The sequence below is a fragment of the Triticum aestivum genome, chromosome 2B, assembly GCF_018294505.1.
Source record: "Triticum aestivum cultivar Chinese Spring chromosome 2B, IWGSC CS RefSeq v2.1, whole genome shotgun sequence".
Taxonomy (NCBI): domain Eukaryota; kingdom Viridiplantae; phylum Streptophyta; class Magnoliopsida; order Poales; family Poaceae; genus Triticum; species Triticum aestivum.
In genome coordinates, this window is record NC_057798.1 from 711907149 (window position 1) to 711921939 (window position 14791).

Consider the following 14791-nt stretch of genomic DNA (forward strand, 5'->3'; position numbering starts at 1 on the left):
CATGCACACTCACCCAGGTTTCTATTACTACCCGTCTCTACACGAGAATGGTTGTATTCCCTTCCCTCTTATTGATCCGGCGTGCGATCGTCCTTCTAGCCACCTTTCCCGCTATATCACTGCCAGTTATCTCTTGATCTATGAGTTAGCCCAAGAACTAACCCGAGCCCGGATAGCCCTTGCCACTGCTCGGAATAGGAACCCTCCACCTACTGTTGGTTTTGTTCCATACGTTCCTCCCGCCTCTGTTACCCCGGTTACTTCGGTGACCACTCAGGATACCACTCACCCTTTGGTAGTGACCCCTCATAGTGCCCCTGCTGCGTGGGCTTCCCTTGTCGCTACTCCTGCAGCCCCTATGCTTAGGTCTCACCCCGCACCTCCCTGCTACCTCTTGATCTTGCATTGGTTTTCCCTTGAAGAGGAAAGGGTGATGCAGCAAAGTAGTGTAAGTATTTCCCTCAGTTTTGAGAACCAAGGTATCAATCCAGTAGGAGACGACGCACAAGTCACCAAATACCTAGACAAACAATCAAGAACCTTGCAACCAATGCGATAAAGGGGTTGTCAATCCCTTCAAGGTCACTCGCAAAAGTGAGATCTAATAGAGATAGTAAAGTAAATATTTTTGGTATTTTTGTTATATAGATTGGAAATTAATGATTGCAAAATAGTAAATGAGATTCAATAATATAGAAAAGAGATGCAATATAATAGAAAAGAGACCCGGGGGCCACAAGTTTCACTAGTGGATTCTCTCGAGATAGCATATATTACGGTGGGTGAACAAATTACTGCCGACCAATTGATAGAAAAGCGCCTAATTATGAAGACATCTAAGGCAATGGTCATGAACATAGGCATCACGTCTGTGTCAAGTAGACCGACTCCTGCCTTCATCCACTACTATTACTCCACACATCGACTGCTATCTAGCATGCATCTAGAGTATTAAGTTCATAAGAATGGAGTAACGCATTAAGCAAGATGACATGATGTAGAGGGATAAACTCAAGCAATATGATATAAACCCCATCTTTTTATCCTCGATGGCAACAATACAATATGCACCTTGCTGCCCCTACTGTCACTGGGAAAGGACACCGCAAGATTGAACCCAAAGCTAAGCACTTCTCCCATGGAAAGAAAGAACAATCTAGTAGGCCAAACTAAACCGATAATTCGAAGAGACTTGCAAAGATATCAAATCATGCATATAAGAATTCAGATAAGAACCAAATAATATCCATAGATAATCTTGTTCATAAATCCACAATTCATCGGATCTCGACAAACGCACCACAAAAGAATATTACATCGAATAGATCTCCAAGAACATCAAGGAGAACTTTGTATTGAGAATCAAAGAGGGAGAAGAAGCCATCTAGCTAATAACTATGGACCCGAAGGTCTGTGGTAAACTACTCACGCTTCATCGGAGAGGCAATGGTGTTGATGTAGAAGCCCTCCATGATCGATTCCCCCTCCGGCAGATTGCCGGAAAAGGTCCCAAGATGGGATCTCACGGGTACAGAAGGTTGCGGCGGTGGAAAGTGGTTTCGTGGCTCCCTCTGATGTTTTTAGGGTATAAGAGTATATATAGGCGAAAGAAGTACGTCGATGGAGCTACGAGGGGCCCACGAGGGTGGGGGGCGCGCCTACCCCCTAGACGCACCCTCTAGCCTTGTGGTCGCCTCGTGGCATCTCTGACTTCAACTCCAAGTCTTCTGGTTTGCTTTCTGTCCAAGAAAGATCATCGCGAAGGTTTCATTCCGTTTGGACTCCGTTTGGTATTCCTTTTCTGCAAAACTCTAAAATAGGCAAAAAAACAGAAACTGGCACTGGGCCCCCAGTTAATAGGTTAATCCCAAAAATAATATAAAAGAGCATATTAAAGCCCGTTAAACATCTAAAAAATAATATAATAGCGTAGAACAATCAAAAATTATAGATACGTTGGAGACGCATCAAGCATCCCCAAGCTTAATTCCTGCTCGTCCTCGAGTAGGTAAATGATAAAAACAGAATTTTTGATGTGGAATGCTACCTAGCATATTAGTCAATGTAATTTTCTTTATTGTGGCATGAATGTTCAGATCCAAAGGATTCAAGACAAAAGTTTAATATTGACATAAAAATAATAATACTTCAAGCATAGTAACAAAGCAATCATGTCTTCACCAAATAACATGGCCAACGAAAGGTATCCCTACAAAATCATATAGTCTGACTATGCTCTATCTTCATCACACAAAGTATTTAATCATGCACAACCCCAGTTTCAGCCAAGCAATTGTTTCATACTTTAGTATTTTCAAACTTTTTCAATCTTCATGCAATACATGAGCGTGAGCCATGGACATAGCACTATGGATGGAATAGAATGGTGGTTGTGGAGAAGACAAAAAGGAGAAGATAGTCTCACATCAACTAGGCGTATCAACAGGCTATGGAGATGCCCATCAATAGATATCAATGTGAGTGAGTAGGGATTGCCATGCAACGGATGCACTAGAGCTATAAGTGTATGGAAGATCAGAAAGAAACTAAGTGGGTGTGCATCCAACTTGCTTGCTCACGAAGACCTAGGGCACTTTTGAGGAAGACCATCATTGGAATATAAAAGCCAAGTTCTATAATGAAAAATTCCCGCTAGTATATGAAAGTGAAAACATAGGAGACTCTCTATCATTAAAGCACAAGTGTCGTAAAAAGGATAGTAGGATTGCCCCTTCTCTCTTTTTCTCTCATTTTTTTATATTCTTTTATTTGGGCCTTTTCTCTTTTTTTATGGCCTCTGTTTTTTAGTCCAGAGTCTCATCCCGACTTGTGGGGGAATCATAGTCTCCATCATCCTTTCCTCACTGGGACAATGCTCTAATAATGAAGATCATCACACTTTTATTTACTTACAACTCAAGAATTACAACTCGATACTTAGAACAAAATATGGCTCTATGTGAATGCCTCCGGCGGTGTACCGGGATGTGCAATGATTCAAGAGTGACATGTATGAATAAATTATGAATGGTGGCTTTGCCACAAATACAATGTCAACTACATGATCATGCAAGGCAATATGACAATGATGGAGCATGTCATAATAAACGAAACGGTGGAAAGTTGCATGGCAATATATCTCAGAATGGCTATGGAAATGCCATAATATGTAGGTATGGTGGCTGGTTTGAGGAAGGTATATGGTGGGTGTATGGTACCGGCGAAAGTTGCGCGGTACTAGATAGGCTAGCAATGGTGGAGGGGTGAGAGTGCGTATAGTCCATGGACTCAACATTAGTCATAAAGAACTCACATACTTATTGCAAAACTCTACAAGTAATCAAAACAAAGTACTACACGCATGCTCCTAGGGGAAGGGTTGGTAGGAGTTAACCATCGCACGACCCCGACCTCCACACATAAGGAAGGCAATCAATAAATAAATCGTGACACAAGTATCTCTCAAATTCACAATTACTCAACTAGCATGTCTATAATATCACCATCTTCATATCTCAAAACAATCATAAAGAATCAAACTTCTCATAGTATTCAATGCACTTTATATGAAATTTTTTATTATACCCATCTTGGATGCCCATCATATTAGGACTAATTTTATAACCAAAGCAAATTACCATGATGTTCTAAAAGACTCTCAAAATAATATAAGTGAAGCATGAAAGATCAATAATTTCTATAAAATAAAACCACCACCCTGCTCTAAAAAGATATAGGTGAAGCACTAGAGCAATATTGTCTAGCTCAAAAGATATAAGTGAAGCACATGGAATATTCTAATAAATTCCGATTCATGCATGTCTCTCTGAAAAGGTGTGTACAGCAAGGATGATTGTGGTAAACTAAAAAGTAAAGACTCAAATCATACAAGACGCTCCAAGCAAAACACATATCATGTGGTGAATAAAAATATAGCCTCAAGTAAAGTTACCGATAGATGAAGACGAAAGAGGGGATGCCTTCTGGGGCATCCCCATGCTTATGATTTTAGTTGTCCTTGAATTTTACCTTGGGGTGCCTTGTGAATCCAAAAGCTTAGGCTCTTGCCACTCCTTATTCCAAAATCCATCAAATCTTTACCCAAAAACTTGAAAACTTCACAACACAAAACTTCAACAGAAAATCTCATGAGCTCCGTTAGTATAAGAAAATAAACCACCACTTTAAGTTACTTTAGTAAACTCATTCTTTATTTATATTGGTGTTAAACATACTGTATTCCAATTTCTCTATGGTTCGTACCCCCCGATACTACTCATAGATTCATCAAAATAAGCAAACAACACACGAGAAACAGAATCTGTCAAAAACAGAACAGTCTGTAGCAATCTGTAACTTTCAAATAATTCTGTTACTGTAAAAATTCTAAAATAAACTGGCGGACGTGAGTAATTTGTCTATTAATCATCTGCAAAAATAATCAACCTAAAATCTCTCTTCTGTAAAAAATCACAGCTATTCTCGTGAGCGCAAAAGTTTTTGTTTTTTACAGCAAGATCGCAAAGACTTCACCCAACTCTTCCCAAAGATTCTACTTGGCACAAACACTAATTAAAACATAAAACCACATCTAAACAGAAGCTATATGAATTATTTATTACTAAACAGGAGCAAAAAGCAAAGAACAAAAATAAAATTGGGTTGCCTCCCAACAAGTGCTATCGTGTAACGCCCCTAGCTAGGCATAAAAACATGAATAGATCTAGGTATTGCTATAATAATGATACGGCAAATCGTGAAAACTCATCTCGTACTCCCTACGTTCAGCAGCAAGTTTTCTTTGTGGCAAAAAAAAGTAGTCAAAATGGCTAAATTTAATGGGACAAATGTCCCCAAGATCAAGCTCGGGAAGAATTGGTTCCTCCTTTGGCCCTTCATATTGCACAACTAATTCATCATTATAGGCATTCTTTTCGCAAAAAGTCATGAGCCTTTGTTCAAAAGGAAAACCTAACCCATTGTTCTGAATAGAAAAATTATCATTAAGTTCAGAGATCCTATCAACTAGAACATCGGTAGGAACCCTCTTTCTAATTTTCATTATAAGCAACATGATCTAAATATCGTAAACGCATTATGTCTTCTTGATTAAAAGGAATCGCTTCTATGGGAGGGCGACTGGCGCCCACCCTATAATGCGCAAAAATTTCATTGTACTCTTTCATTATAAATCTGAACTCATGTGCTAGAAAGATGGTAGCCGCTCGCTTAACAGAAGAATGCTCAATATTAAAAAAACTCTAGAAAAATCCTTTATATGCAAGGATACATGTGGACAAATTGTCTTTCAAGTTCAACTACGAGCAAAGATATAGCATCCGCAAGACTACTAGTTGTATGAAGAATAGACCCACCCATAGTGGGAAAAGCACCAGTGCAAGTAAAGAAATCTTGAATAACTCCTTTTTCCAACAATGTTACCACTACCAATCCAAAACTTTTTAGTGTGCAAAATAGTAGGTTCTTCACGAGGATTATCAAAAGCATCAAAGTTTCCCCCATCATTACTACTATATTTTTCAATGATAACCTCCCCAGTTTCAGACATGATGGCAAAAACCGCACTAACAAACAAGCACACAAGAAGCAAGCGAAAAGAGACGAACGAATGAGGGGCGAAGAAAAAGCAAAGGTTTTCGAAAATAGTTTTAGAAGTGGGGGAGAGGAAAATGAGAGGCGAATGACAAATAATGTAATGCGAGGGAGAAGAGTGTATGATGGGTAATTGGTATGGCTTGACTTGGTGTGGATCTCCCAGGAAACGGTGCCAGAAATCCTTCTTGCTGCCTCTTGAGCTTGCGTTGGTTTTCCCTTGAAGAGGAAAGGGTGATGCAGCTATTTTCCTCAATTTTGAGAACCAAGGTATCAATCTGGTAGGAGACGATGCACAAGTCACCAAATACCTGTACAACAATCAAGAACCTTTCAACCAACGCGATAAAGGGGTGTCAATCCCTTCACAGTCACTCGCAAAAGTGAGATCTAATAGAGATAGTAAAGTAAATATTTTTGGTATTTTTGTTGTATAGATTGGAAAGTAAAGATTGCAAAATTGTAAACGAGATTCAATAATATGGAAAAGAGATGCAATGTAATGGAAAAGAGACCCGGGGGCCATAGGTTTCACCAGTGGCTTCTCTCGAGATAGCATATATTACGATGGGTGGACAAATTACTGCCGAGCAATTGATAGAAAAGCACATAATTATGAAGACATCTAAGGCAATGATCATGAACATAGGCATCACGTCCATGTCAAGTAGACCGACTCCTTCCTGCATCTACTACTATTACTCCACACATCGACCGCTATCCAGCATGCATCTAGACTAAGTTCATAAGAACGGAGTAACACATTAAGCAAGATGACATGATGTAGAGGGATAAACTCAAGCAATATGATATAAACCCCATATTTTTATCCTCGATGGAAACAATACAATACGTGCCTTGCTGCCCCTACTGTCACTGGGAAATGACACCGCAAGATTGAACCCAAAGCTAAGCACTTTTCCCATGGCAAGAAAGATCAATCTAGTACGCCAAACTAACCGATAATTCGTAAGAGACTTGCAAAGATATAAAATCATGCATATAAGAATTCAGAGAAGAACCGAATAATATTCATAGATAATCTTGTTCATAAATCAACAATTCATCGGATCTCGGCAAACACACCGCAAAAGAATATTACATCGAATAGATCTCCAAGAACATCGAGGAGAACTTTGTATTGAGAATAAAAGAGAGAGAAGTAGCCATCTAGCTAATAACTATGGACCCGAAGGTCCGTGGTAAACTACTCACGCTTCATCGAAGAGGCAATGGTGTTGATGTTGAAGCCCTCCGTGATCGATTCCCCCTCCGGTAGATCGTTGGAAAAGGTCCCAAGATGGGATCTCATGGGTACAGAAGGTTGCGGTGGTGGAAAAGTGGTTTCGTGGCTTCCTCTGATGTTTTTAGGGTATAAGAGTATATATAGGTGAAAGAAGTACGTCGGTGGAGCTACGAGGGGCCCACAAGGGTGGGGGCACGCCTACCCCCTGGGTGCGCCCTCCTGCCTCGTGGACGCCTCGTGGCGTCTCTGACTTCAACTCCAAGTCTTCTGGTTTGCTTTCGGTCCAAGAAAGATCATCGCGAAGGTTTCATTCCGTTTGGACTCCATTTGGTATTCCTTTTCTGCAAAACTCTAAAATAGGTAAAAAAGAAAAAACTAGCACTTGGCCTCTGGTTAATAGGTTAGTCCCAAAAATAATATAAAATAGCATATTAAAGCCCATTAAACATCCAAAACAGATAATATAATAGCATGGAACAATCAAAAATTATAGATACGTTGGAGACGTATCACTGCCCTTGAGGGAGAGTCCTTGAGGCAGCGCCGCCATGTCACTTTTAATCTGGAGGTATCCACTATCAGTTTAGAATCTGAGTCCGGCTCAAGAGAGGAGTCTGCAGCAGCGCCATCTGAGCACTAGATCGTTAGAGTATCATATTCGTCATGAGGATGATGTATGGATGTAGTCGTACGTGTCATGATGCTTAGTTTCATGTATGAGGGTAGTGAACCTGTCCTGATGTATATCTTTCATGCTTGAGTCTATGTATAATTATGTTGGAACCTTTTCATTCGCCTTGGTTTCTTTTCGCCGTTTTATTCTGGGATTGTCGCTGGCTTTTCCACCCATTCTTGGATATTTCTCATCTCGGTTGCTCTGTATTGGGAAATTAAATAATAGGATGACACGGGGAGGCAGCAACAGCCACACTTGTGAGAATGTCCCTGTTCATCGCTCCACAAGACAGGCAGGACATTCCCCTGAGCCATTCCAGCCACCACCGCCTCCACCGCCACACCACCTTCCATCGAGGAAATCATGCGTATGTTTGAAGAAAGAAGGAACAATGATTTGATTGAGCTGTTGATAAGTGTGCAAGCTATGGTTGGGCAGAATGGAAATCAGAATGGTCATTACTCCAAGCTGTCAGATTTTCAGAGGACCAAGCCTCCCAGTTTCAGTCAAGTTATTGATCCTTTGGAAGCCGATGATTGGTAAAGGACCATTGAGGAAAAGCTAGAAAATGCTCGCACTGAAGAAGGAGACAAGGTTTCGTTCGCCACGCATTATCTTGAAGGAGTTGTCGCTATATGGTGGGATAATGCTAAGGCAATGTGGCCCGTGGACAAGCGATTACTTGGACCAAATTCAAGGATCATTTCTGCAAGTACCATATTCCAGCCGAAATTATGAAAATCAAGCGGCATGAATTCCTCGCTCTCACTCAAGGAATCCTGTCAGTAACTGAGTACCTGCACAAGTTCAACCATTTGGCCCGCTATTCTCTTGATGATGTGGCCATTGAAGAAAGGAAGGTCGACAGATTTCTTGGAGGACTGAACCAACACCTCAGATGCACTCTCGGTATGTTTGATTTCGCGGATTTCCAAACTCTAGTGAACAAAGGCCCTCATCGCAGAAAGGGAGCACAAGCTCATGCATGACAACAGGCCCGCTAATAATGACCACAAGCACAATTTCGAGCCTAAGAAGGATATGCAATCAGTGCAGAAGGCTCATACTTGGCAGCAGACTCAGGTTGAGTACAAACCCAATTGATAGTAGAATGTTAACAAGGCCACTACCCAAGTCAAGAATGTCATGACTAGCTCGGTACGCGAAGAATGTCAGCGCAACAATTTCTGTTTTAATTGTTGGCAAACCGGACATTATGCCAGACAGTGCCCCAAGAACGGCAAGGCAACCTCTCCACTCCGTCGACAAGTCAACCACCTAGAGCCCTTTTCCATCCCGAGGGCCATCCAAGGACAAATCCATCACCCCTCCACCGATGAAGCCCAAGAGGACCCGAAAGTCGTCATTGGTATGTTTCCTGTTAATTAGATACCTGTAATAATTTTATTTGACTCTGGGGCTTCCCACTCTTTTATTTCACGGAGTTTCGTTGCCCAAAACAAATTTCCTTGCTCGATTTTGGGAAAGAGTATGATGGTACAATCCCCGGGATCTATGCTCCAAAGCAATCTGGTGCATTGTAATTTGGAAATTGATATCAAGCGAGTCAGATTTCCAACATCCTTGATAGTCATCGAGTCTTCCAAATTGGATATTATTTTGGGAATGAATTGGTTAACCCAATACCAAGTATGCATCAACTGTGCGACCCGAGAATTCACCATGACAAGTCAGGAAGGTCGAACCGCAAAATTCTATGCCTGCAGGAGCATACCCAAGAAGGAAATGGTTTTCACGGCTGTGGCTGAATAATTGGAATTGATTCCTATGGTTAGTGAGTATCCAGATGTATTTCCTGAGGAATTACCAGGAATGCCGCCAGACAGGGAGCTTGAGTTTTCAATGTACCTGGTGCCTGGAACCGCACCGATATATAAGAAGTATTATCGGATGCCAGAATTAGTGGAACTGAAGAAACAGCTTGATGAGATGCTTCAGAAAGGATACATCTGTCCAAGCTCTTCACCTTGGGGATCACCCGCTATATTCACGGATAAAAATGATGGCAGTCTTCATATGTGTGTGGATTACCGACAGCTGAATGACGTCACCATCAAGAACAAATATCCACTGCCAAGGATTGATGATTTGTTTGATCAACTCAGTGGGGCAAACATATTCTCCAAGATTGCTTTGAGGACCGGATATCACCAACTCAAAATCAAGAAGGAAGATATTCCCAAGACCGCTTTCACTACTCGGTATGGTCTTTATGAATATACCGTTATGTCCTTCGGTCTCACCAATGCCCCTGCCTTTTTCATGCATATGACGAATAAGTTATTTATGGATTTCTTGGATAAGTTTGTGCTGGTATTCATTGATGACATCCTCATTTACTCAAAAAGTGAAGAAGAGCACAAGGAACACCTTAGAGTTGTGTTGCAAAGACTCCGTGACCATTAGCTCTATGCAAAATTCAGCAAATGTGAGTTTTGGCTCAAGCAAGTTCGGTTTTTAGGGCATGTTCTTTCAGCAGAAGGAATAGTTGTGGATCCAAGTAAGGTGAAAGATGTGCTTGATTAGGCCGCACCCACGACAGTATCAGAGATCCGGAGTTTCCTTGGATTAATTAGACGGATATTACCGCCGCTTTATCGAAGGATTACCTAAGATTGCCAAGCCAATGACAGAGCTTCTCAAGAAGGATAAGAAGTTTGAATGGACTGAGGACTGTGAAAGGATCTTCAACGAGCTAAAAGCCAGACTGACGTCAGCACCAGTATTGACTTTTCCAGACATCTACCGCAGTTTTGATGTATACTGCGACGCCTCCAGGAAAGGCATTGGATGTGTACTCAAGCAAGATGGCAAGGTTGTGGCCTATGCATCCCGACAGCTACGGCCTCATGAAGGGAACGCTACAAAAAAAGACACATCCGTGACATTTTGGGCCGAACGAAATATTTTTTGTCATACTTATGACACTTCTATGACGATAATTGTGACAAAACCCGGTATCATCATAGATGTGGTGGGCTCCTACTTCTATGACAAAAAATCATGACAGAAAATGGGTTTTTTGTCCTAGGCGGGCCAGAGATGCAGCTGCATGACATTCTTTGGGCCGTCCATGACAGAAAAAATCGTGGTAGAAGCGAGGGCGATGAAAATATCGGTTAGCTCCCAGTTACGGTGGGTGGTCGGGGGCCGAGCGATGCACGTTTCTCTCATACCGTACGCGCATGGGTGCGAGGCGTTGGGATCTAACTGAACCCGAGTGATTGCACCGCAGGCTACGCGTTACTGAACCTAAGCGATCGAGCGATTCCTTTGCTACTGCTGCTAACTCAAGCCGATCGATGCTGCCTCTGGATGAACAGTGAGCGTTGCTGGGGGGTTTGGATGAACAGTTCCCGGTGGGGGTGGATGAATAGGACCCCGCGGTGTTGCCTCTGGATGAACATGACCCCGATCGAGCCGGTTGGGGCTGGATGAACAGGACGACCCCGTGGAGGGCTGGTTGAACAGTAGCCGGTGGAGGGCTGGATGAATAGTAGCCCGTGGAAGGGTGGTTGAACAGTAGCCCGTGGTGAGGGCTGGTTGAACAGTAGCTGGTGGAGTAGCGCGCGGTGGAGGCTAGATGAACAGGAGCCCGTGGATGAACAATCGCAGGTGGAGAATGGAGGAGCCGACGGTGGATGAATAGTAGCCCGTGGAGGCTGGAGGAGGTCGACGGTGGAGGGTACCTCATATGTCTCCAACGAATCTATAATTTTTGATTGTTCCATGCTATTATATTACCCATTTTGGATGTTTATGGGCTTTACTTTACACTTTTATATCATTTTTGGGACTAACCTACTAACCGGAGGCCCAACCCAAATTGCTGTTGTTTTTGCCTATTTCAGTATTCCGAAGGAAAGGAATATCAAACGGAGTCCAAATGGAATGAAACCTTCAGGAGCGATCTTTTTGGAACAAACGTCATCCAGGGGACTTGGAGTGGACGTTAAGCAACAAAGGAGGTGACCACGAGGGTGCCCGGTGCGACCCTAGGGCTGGGCGCGCCCCCACCCTCGTGGGCCCCTCGAGCGTCCACTGACCTACTTCTTCCTCCTATATATACCCACGTACCCTGAAAACATCCAGGAGCACCACGGAAACCTAATTCCACCGCCGCAACCTTCTGTATCCGCGAGATCCCATCTTGGAGCCTTCGCCGGCACTCCGCCGAAGAGGGAATCGACCATGGAGGGCCTCTACATCATCTCCAAGGCTTCTCCAATGAGTTCTGAGTAGTTTACCACAGACCTTCGGGTCCTTAGTTATTAGCTAGATGGCTTCTTCTCTCTCTTTGAATCTCAATACAAAGTTCTCCTCGATCTTCTTGGAGATCTATTCGATGTAACTCTTTTTTGCGGTGTGTTTGTCGAGATCCGATGAATTGTGGGTTTATCATCAAGTTTATCTATGAGAAATATTTGAATCTCCTCTGAATCTTTTATGTGTGATTAAGTTATCTTTGCAAGTCCCTTCGAATTATCAGTTTGATTTGGCCTACTAGATTGACCTTTCTTGCAATGGGAGAAGTGCTTAGCTTTGGGTTCAATCTTGCGGTGTCCTTTCCAAGTGACAGCAGGGGCAGCAAGGCACGTATTGTATTGTTGCCATCCAGGATAAAAAGATGGGGTTTATATCATATTGCATGAGTTTATCCCTATACATCATGTCATCTTTCTTAATGCGTTACTCTATTCTTATGAACTTAATACTCTAGATGCAGGTAGGAGTCCATCGGTGTGTGGAGTAATAGTAGTAGATGCAGGCAGGAGTCGTTCTACTTGTCACGGACATGATGCCTATATACATGATCATGCCTAGATAATCTCATAACTATTCGCTTTTCTATCAATTGCTCGACAGTAATTTGTTCACCCACCATAATGATTATGCTATCTTGAGAGAAGCCACTAGTGAAACCTATGGCCCCGGGTCTATCTTTTATCATATAAGTTTTCCATCTACTTTTATTTGCATCTTTAGTTTTCCAATTTATATCATAAAAATACCAAAAATATTTATCTTATCATATTATCTCTATCAGATCTTACTTTTGCAAGTGGCCGTGAAGGGATTGACAACCCCTTTATTGCGTTGGTTGCGAGGTTCTTGTTTGTTTGTGTAGTTGCGTGGGTCTTTTGAGGAGCCTCCTACTGGATTGGTACCTTGGTTCTCAAAAACTGAGGGAAATACTTATGCTACTTTGTTGCATCACCCTTTCCTCTTCAAGGAAAACCAACGCAAGCTCAAGACATAGCAAGAAGGATTTCTGGCGCCGTTGCCAGGGAGGTCTTCGCTCAAGTCAAGACATACCAAGTAACCATCACAAACTCATCTCCCTCGCATTACATTATTTGCCATTTGCCTCTCGTTTTCCTCTCCCCCACTTCATCCTTGCCTTTTCTTTCGCCCTTCTCCCATTCGATCTTGTGTTACCATGTGCCTTCTTTTTGCTTGCATCTTCGCTTGCTAAAAGTTTATGGATCCTCATCCACTTGCTTATCTCTTTAAGAGATCCAATTATGATGAACCTATTGCTAGTGAGTTGAGTGCACTAGATTATGTTTATGAGGTTTTGCTTGAAATTCTTCAATCTTACAATTGTGATGAAGTACTTTATGAAGCAATTCATGATAGATCTTTGAATAAAAAGCATGATTGCAATGATTTTATTACAAATTCTATTGATGTCAATTGTGCTAATAATATGCAAAATCCTAAACTTGGGGATGCTAATTTTGCTATGTCTACTACTTGTTGCAATGATCGTTATTGGGGTGATTCTTCTTGTGATCTTGAAAATTTATTTAAGCCCCATGATAAATATGAGATTGATAATAGTGTTTGCAATATTATTGAAAGTGGGTTTGGAATAGTGTCAACTTTAGATCCCACATATTTGGAGTATGTTCAATCTTATGATATTTTTGATAAAAGTGGGTTTGGAGAGGTCATGACTTTAGTTAATGTTAATCCCACTATATTGGAAGAGTGTCAACTTTTCATGCATGTGGATCGTGTTGAGAATATGTTATGTGATAGCTATTTTGTTGAATTTTCTTATGATCCTACATGTAATTATTATGAGAGAGGAAAATATGGTTGTAGAAATTTTCATGTTACTAAATTACCTCTCTTCATGTTGAGATTGCTATCATCTTCTTCCTTGCATATGCTAGTTTTTGCTTGCCTTGATAATTTGTTTGCTTATAAAAAAACCTATGCATAGGAAGTATGTTAGACTTCATTGAAATTATCAATGCCTAGCTTGGGGCGTTAAACAATAGCGCTTGTTGGGAGGCAACCCAATTTTATTTTTGTTTCTTGATTTTTGGTTCTGTTTAGTAATAATATTTCATATAGCTTCTGTTTAGATGTGTTTTCATGTTTTAATTAGTGTTTGTGCCAAGTAGAACCTATAGGATAACCTATGGTGATAGTTAACTTGATTCTGCTGAAAAACAGAAACTTCTGCGCGCATGAAAATAATTTTAGTAATTCACAGAAACGTGCTTTTGCGTTGATTCTTTTTTCTGTAGATTAATAGACAAATTTCCCAGGACTTACAATTTTTGTAGGATTTTTAGAGTTACAGAAGTATTCTAGAGTTACAGATTTCTATAGACTGTTCTGTTTTTGACAGATTCTGTTTTCGTGTGTTGTTTGCTTATTTTGATGCATCTATGGCTAGTATCAAAGGGTATGAACCATAGAGAAGTTGGAATACAGTAGGTTTAACACCAATATAAATAAAGAATGAGTTTATTACAGTACCTTATGTGGTGGGTTTTTTTCTTGCACTAACGGAGCTTATGAGATTTCCTGTTGAGTTTTGTATTGTGAAGTTTTCAAGTTTTGGGTAAAGATTTGATGGACTATGGAATAAGGAGTGGCAAGAGCCTAAGCTTGGGGATGCCCATGGAACCCCAAGATATTCAAGGATAACCAAAAGCCTAAGCTTGGGGATGCCCCGGAAGGCATCCCCTCTTTCGTCTTCCTCTATAGGTAACTTTACTTGGAGCTAAATTTTTATTCGCCACATGATATATGTTTTGCTTGGAGCGTCTTGTATGATATTAGTATTTGATTTTTAGATTTCCACAATCATCCTTGCTGTACACACATTTTGGGAGAAGCCCACTTGATTTAGAATTTATTAAAATACTCTATGTGCTTCACTTATATCTTTTGAGCTAGATAGTTTTGCTCTAGTGCTTCACTTATATCTTTTT